At 38.0% G+C, this 7,872-nt stretch overlaps 1 non-coding gene across 1 annotated transcript; it reads right to left on the reverse strand.

Annotated features, from left to right (window-relative positions):
* Window positions 1-5,806: 5,806 nt before the first annotated feature.
* On the reverse strand, window positions 5,807-5,912 carry LOC122035495. Its single transcript, XR_006127044.1, has one exon. It is a non-coding gene; the product is annotated as a small nucleolar RNA R71 (small nucleolar RNA).
* Between the last annotated feature and the right edge of the window lie 1,960 nt (window positions 5,913-7,872).

The following is a 7,872-nucleotide window of genomic DNA, read 5'->3' on the forward strand; positions in this document are numbered from 1 at the left end:
CAATTGGCCAATTGAGGTACCAATTAGCCTACTACTTAAGTAAGAAGCCCTTTTATTCGACTATTCTTGGATGAAATTTTTATTCTGATTTCTTGATGGTACATACTCCACAGGCACTGGATCCACCAATCTGAAATCCTGCATCAACATCTTTTCCTACATCTTTCTATATAGATGCCTACAATTGGAAAATATCCCCAAAAAATACAGCAATCTTGATGTCTGGTAAGTACGTGCTGAATCGCTCAAACTCATGGCAAATCTGCACAAATATAAATACGAATCAAAATTCTAGAACCACCAAAATCAACAAAAATCATTCATTAAAAATAAAGTCAAACTTGGAAGGCCAATTCTCTTGTATGGCACATCACAAGTGCAGCAACTTGGCCTGCTGTTGGCTCAATTTACTGAAGAGTAGAAAGTACAAAAACTATCGTTTTACCCATTCCAGACTTTGCTTGACAAATAACATCCATTCCCAGAATAGCTTGTGGAATACATTCATGTTGTACTGATGAAAATTGAGGAGTACCCCAGTAAGTAAAAAATAATCTTCTAGATCCTTTAATGGAAAGGTTTACCCTATTCTCCACCAAACTGAGAAACATGCAAGTGATCTTTACCTGCAAAATACCATAAAGATTTATGCATCTATCCACTCGATGATGAAATGAGATATCTATTTAAATTTAAGTAGGATTCTCCTGATTTTCTCTCAAATTAAGAAAGTAAAATGAGCAGAGGACAAGTCTACAGTTCTAGTACTTTAATTTAAAAAACCACTTCCATATAATTTCAATGATTACCTCATCCGCCTAAGATGAAATTGAACTATTGCCAACACAATGCTCTCATTTGTACCAGAAGATATTTTATATTATGAACAAACTTTAAAGACCAAAATTGATTTTAACGAATTAGATGCAACTACTAAGTGAATTGGAGTGTACGAACATCTGACAGAAAACTAAATCTAAAATGCTGAGCTATTCAACAGTGGTTCCGGAACCAATCAAAATTTCCCATATCAACATCTCTCTAAAATTAAAAATATGTACGTTTAAAAATGATACTGTATCTTGCCTTCGGAAGGATGCTCAAAACCACAATCAACGATAGCACGAAGGAGTTCTAGCTTCAACAGAAAGTCTCTGAATCCGGAACTATGATTCCCAACGTAACCCCTGTACGTTTTATCATAGTTAGTAAACAATATTCACCTTTTGTATAAATTTCATGGAAATAAACCCAGACTAAAAAATAAAACAAAATTATGCGACAGTAATAAAATAGACGCTACACAATGATATAAGGAAGAAAAAACATGAAGATAAATCTAATGGAACTTCAGTTAAGGGAAGAGAAAAAAAACCAAAAAGCATTTATCGCATACAATAATGTACAGTGAGGGTGAAAAATAAAATTCCTCTGCTCCAGCTTCAGAGAAAGTATGTGCATAACATAGCGGCCACACAGGAATAGTAACAACTCTAAGTTGTTAGATTCATGAGCATTTCTGTCCTAATAAACTAATTAAATAATTCAATTTGATTAAAAAAATCTAGCTTTGCATGAAAATATGTACAGGAGAAGGGGAAAATAGAAAACAAAGAACGTCAGCACTAGATCTAGAATAAAACAAAGTTTCTTACTAGAGAAAATCCTTGGAATGAGGAAATTTTTAAGCAGACCATAACTATAAACGTACAATAAATAAACAACAAAAAAGCAACTAATTGATTGAAATCGTAACGACAAAAAAAACCCTCAACAAAGAAAAACCCTTTATACAGTATAAACCACGCCATGAATATGAAGTGACAAAAAAGAAAAAAAAAAATAGCGGAAGACTGGTAAAAATCCGTTCTTACTTTTTCACTGCTTCACCGGAAACCTTGGCAGCAACCGAATCCGGAGCTTTCTTTTCCTCCTCTTTGTAGTCCAGGAGCTCCTTCTCGTAAACATGATTATCCTTGGCTGCCCCCATACTATATCGAATCAAGAGAAAAAAGATCAAGATAAGATAATATCAAAATATACAACGAAAACGCATCAATCACACCAAAAAACTAAAAAGAAAACGAAAAGAATCACCTTGGCAGATGAAAACTGGAAAGTGGAGCTAGATAGAGTCTGCAAGAGAAACAGATCAGGAGAAAAATAGAAAACAAGATGACGAGGGTTTTGAGAAACTATCCTAAATGGGAGAGATCCGAGGAGGCTAGGGTTTGGAGGATGAATGGGAGGACTGGAGGAGAGGGGAAAGTTGGATAATAAAGGGTTGATGAAGCCGATCCAATGGCAGACTGGATAAGTGGTGAACGAGAGCAGTGTGATCTCAGCAGCCCGTGTGTTGATGCTGTGTGGTTGGACTGAGAAGCAAGGCGTGATCCTGATCGAGAGAGGAAGGGGCGTCGATCTAGGAAGGGGAAGAGGGAGATAAGGCTGAGAGAGATGGTCGGACGGCTAGCGGCAAGGAGTAAAGTGGTGGTGGTGTCGCGACAGTATATGGTGGATGGCGCGATATAGGTTTAGGTTTGGAGGAAAGAGTGAAGTGTTGCAAATTTTGGCTAAGTATTGGTGGGAAAATTAAATTATTTTATTTTATCATAGACACCAGGTTTTAAAAACCGCTGTTAAAATCGATGTCTATTAACGAAAAAAAGGTGCTCATAGACATTTGCAAAAAAACCGATGTCTATGAGCGAAAATCTGTGCTCAAAGACACCGATTTTTAGAAAAACCGATGTAAAATACTCAAAGACATAGATTTTTGCTTAAAATCGATGTTGTTCCATCGATGTCTATGAGAGTTTTTCTTGTAGTGCAAAGTGTTGTCAGAAGTAAGGGTATGGTTGTCCAAGCAATTCAATATGAAGGACTTGGGAGAATGCGGACATATTCTTGGGATCAAAGTAATAAGGGATCGCAAGAAAAGAATGTTGTGCTTATCCCAAGCTTCATATATCGATACTATCCTAGCTCATTTTAACATGCAAAACTCCAAGAAAGGTTTTCTATCTTTTTGGCATGGAGTATCTTTATCTAAAGAGATGTCTCCTAAGACATCAAAAGAGATAGAGGAAATGAAGGCAGCTCCTTATGCTTCAGCTGTAGGAAGCCTAATGTATGCAATGTTATGCACGAGACCGGATATCTGTTTTGCCGTGGGCATGGTTAGCAGATATCAAAGTAATTGATGTGTGTAGATTGTATACACTTGTTTAGCATGTTTTAACGCACATTCACATATTTTGTGTATGCTTTATCTATGCATTTTGGTACTTCCAGCTTTGTTTTTAGCACATTTACTCTTTTTGTTTGGAGATATGCTTTTGTGCATTTTCTATACATAGGAGTCATATTTGGAGAAGAATTTATGATCGAAGCCAAATCTGCAAGCAAACGAAAGGAGGGAGACACCATCTTGGAGTTCCACACGGCCATGTCTAGGAGAGTGACCTGGGCTGTGTGGTGATGCTCATCCATGCAGCATTGGCAGAGTAGGGAAATGTCTAGGCCATGTGGTGATGCTCACCCGTGTAGTTTCTGTAGAAAAGGAGAAGGTCATGGTCATGTGTGCATCACACGGCCGTGCTAATTTTGAAGCAAAGAGAGCCATGGTCGTATCCCAGAAACGACCGTGCATGAGTTCCAAAACTGGAGGCAGCACAGGCCGTGTAGATCTACATGGTCGTGCAAGGATGGTAGTGGCAGAACATGTCACGGTCGTGTGCATCACACGGTCGTGTGAGATGGGCAGTGAAGAGAATGACCTAGGCCGTGTCTCACACACGGCCGGGTCTCGGGGCGTGTGGTGCCCAAAATCTCTGCTCTATATAAGGGTTTATTTCATCATTTGAAGGGGAAGTTCTTCCTTTTGGGAGAAAATAAGATTTGGGTGATTCCTTACCTTCTTGGAGGGATTTTCCAGCGATCTAAGGGCATATCTTCAATGAATCAACTCCGAGATCGAGGATTGGATCCGAAGACCTTTCTTCATCATAGATAAGTTTTTCTTCCTTTTCTCTTCTTGAATTTTGGGATCAAGATGCTTAAGATCTTCTTGTCTTTAGATCTCTTTCTTGTTCTATGTATTAGATCTCCTTGTTTTAGGATGGAGAGAGTATTTGAAATATGATTTGATGTAAACTCTTGTGGATTTGCCAATTTCCTATTTCTATGATTTTATCTTGTTTGTATCCATTTGATCTTGTGTGGATTGTTGTGATTGGACTTAATTACCATACTTGATAAAATGTTTGGGTATCTTGTGGATCTTGTAGAGGTAATTCCTCATTCAATTATCTGAGGGACGTACGTGACAGACAAGCCCGTGTAAGGACGATTGAGGGATAATCTTGAAGGTGAAGTATGGTCATTCAAGGGGGTAGGATAGATTGTATGCATTAATCTTTTATATCTTGATATGGGTTGAGAAGTAATGATTTTTCTATGTTGATTATCCGAGGGATGCATGTGACAAGTAAGCCTGTGTAAGGACATCATAGGAATCATTACTAATTGATCACATTTAGATATAGATTTTGGTCTTAAGCCGGTTGTCTATTACAAGAGAGAATCAGCAACCTTCTACAAATGATGAACAATTGAGGAATAAGATTTGGTAGATCATTTACATTGAATAACATTACAAAGAAACCAAAACTCCTAAAACATCCTTTTATCATAGCCCTTATTCCTGTTTCTATGTTTTTACTTCTATGCATACTTTCCATAGTTGCACTTAGTTTTTATAAATCAATTGATTAGTTGTTTAGCTAATTCGTGTTGAGATATATTTAGTGGTTATAACCAGTCCCTGTGGATATGATATCTTTCTTTATTACTGACGACGTATCCGTACACATGCGTAATGTTAACAAGTTTTTGGCGCTGTTGCCGGGGACTGCGTTTATAACACTAGAGGTTATCAATTGAGTTAGACTAAACATAACTTTTCTTTTCATTAGCATAGTTGTAACTAATCTTTAGAATTCTTTTTCTTGCATATCTTTCTACTTCTTGACAATCTATTTTGTTGCATTCTAATTCTAATTCTAATTCTGCATTCTTGATTTCTAGCATTCTAGTCTAGCTTTTCTGTATTTTTCTTTTGATTTAAATTTTTTTTCTCTACTTTTCTTTTGTAAACATATCTTGCAATATTGTTCTTGTGTATGAGTAGATCAAACTTTATAAAGGCATCAAGAATAACAAGAACTTATAAACACCTTAGTTGATTAGCATATGAATTATTTGACATTTTTCTTTTTTCCTTTTGTTTTTTCTTTCTTGTTTTCATTATGCATTTTCTTTCTTTCAATTTAAATTCTGCATTTTCTTTCTTTCTTTTCATATTGCATTTTATTTTTTTTCTTTGATTGTTCAAATCTAATAATTTTTTCTTGTCTATCCATGAGCACTAACATGTCAAGCAGGCCCATGAGAAATTTTTCTACACCCTTTTCTGCAAGATTTTTATCTCCCATTGTGCAACCTCAAATTGAAGAAGAAAGTTTCCAACTAGACCTAGAGTTAATTTCCATGATACAAGGTCACAAATTTGGAGGAGAAATATCAGAAAGTCCTTGTCTGCATCTTGAAACATTCTTAGAGATTTGTGATATGGTGAAATGTGAAGGAGTGTCAGCAGATGCAGTTCGATTGATGGCATTTCCTTTCAATATCAAGGATAAAGAAAGGACTTGGTTATATTCTCTCCATCCTCAAAGTATCACAAGTTGGGAGCAATTGGAGAAGCAATTTCTGAATCATTTTTTTCCTCCAAGCAGAACAGTGTATATGAGGAATTGCATAACAAATTTTGCTCAGGTATATGGAGAATCATTATTTGAAGCATGGGATAGATTCAAGAGTCTTCAAAGACAGTGCCCTCATCATGGTTTTGAAAAATGGCTGATTCTGTAAATATTCTATGGGGAATTTCTTTCTCAGACAAAAGTTTATTGGATTCATCAGCTGGAGGATCTTTTATGGACAAAAGTGTAGATGAAATATATATGTTAATTGATCAAGTGACATTGAACCTCCATGAATGGTCGAACATAAGTTGGATGAAATTCCCCTCAAACATTCATGAAGTCCAAGCCATAAATTCTATAGAGCCTGTCATACAAATTGTAACTCAACCCTCTATGAGTCTTGAGAATCACAAGTCACAGAACAGGGAGTTCAAACATTTAGGGGCAAAGATTGAAAGTATTGTTTCAAAATGGTTTAAAGGAGATCTCCCTCTTTCGCAGATAAGATCTAGTGAAAAGTGTGACGATGTTGGGTTATTAATCACACCAACACTAGATAAGCAAGTTAGACCTCGTCCAAAAGCTCAAAGGGAATTTAGGAAAAAGGAAGTTCAATCTTTCCCAGGACCTTCACTAAGGGTTCCTTTTCCACAAAGGTTAGTGGGGGTCAATGAAAATAAAGATTTCAGCAAATCCTATGATACTAATATGGTTGAGTGCAGATTTTTGAATGTATATGAAGATGAGGACTCTTCATATGAGGATTTTATTGATAATGTAGTGGTAAATAAGTTTTCATATCTGCCTTCAAATTTTATAGGGTGTTATAGTGACATTAAATTTTCGGATGATGAATGTGATGTGGTAGATCAATTTAAAACTGCAAGTGAAGTTATTGATCCTCTTGTTATTGATTCTCCTATTGAGGATATAGATGTTGGTTTATTTTATGATGTATGTGTTGATGATGATGATATAGAAGAATATGTAGGGAGCTGTGTTGTGGAAGCAACATCTCAAGAATCACCACCTTTGTCCACAAAACCCTTAGAGGTTGTAAGAATTGATCATGTTGTGGAACAATGTGTAGGGACTTTTGCAGAGCTAGAAGAGCCTCTCAAATCACCATCATTGATATCATCAACACCTGATCTAGAGCTAGAACCATCATTTGATTCAGAGGAAGTCACATCTACATGTTTAGAAATTTTAGGTATCTCTCAGCAAGTAAGGATAATATTTCTTGTGATCATTTGGAAAATTTTATAGAGGTACCTATCATTGACTTTGTTGGATGTGATTCAGTTTTTATTTCTTATTCTGCTTATCTTTATAATGCCTGCACTTCTTAACCCTGACTAAAGGCCACGGACGTTACTCTTGTTTATACCTACTAAAACATTGTTATTTGCACACAACTCTGTCCAGAGATCTACTCTGAACTTGTTTCGACTGTTGAGTCATGTTTTGGAGCGATGCGGAGCTTGAGATGAAGTCTAGTACTACTAGAGGACCTGGGCCGTGTGGCCCTGACCGACCGTGTAGCCTTACCTGAGAAGGCGCTAGTCATGGTTGTGTGGTGAGGACCGACCGTGTAACCTTACCAGACCAGAATCTGGGCACAGCCATGTGTGCCACACGGTCGTGTAAGGGCCTCCCTGCTGGAGCAAGGCACGACTGTGTGTGCCACACGGTCGTGTAAGGCCCCCCTGCTAGAGCAAGGCACGACCGTGTGAATCCACACAGACATGTATTCTTGACAGAGAAGGAGAGGTGCACGACCATGTGTCTTCTCACGGCCGTGTCGCTTGGGCTGAGATAAAAAGGGTGCACGACTGTGTAAATCCACACGGTCGTGTCACTCTGGCCGACAGGAAGAGGTGCATGGCCGTGTGAAACCACACGGCCGTGTCACCTTGTCCGAGAGAAAGAGGTGCGCGGCCGTGTAAATCTACATGGTCGTGCCACCATGGCCGATAGGGGTAGGACCGTTGTCGTGTGAAGCCACACGGCCGTGTCACAGGCCGTGTGGGGGTCACACCCAGCCTTACAAAAGAGGTTCTTCTCCCCTTTGTACTCATCTTTGGACTACCATTCTACCCCT

Source organism: Zingiber officinale, chromosome 11B (genome assembly GCF_018446385.1).
Source record: "Zingiber officinale cultivar Zhangliang chromosome 11B, Zo_v1.1, whole genome shotgun sequence".
Lineage (NCBI taxonomy): Eukaryota > Viridiplantae > Streptophyta > Magnoliopsida > Zingiberales > Zingiberaceae > Zingiber > Zingiber officinale.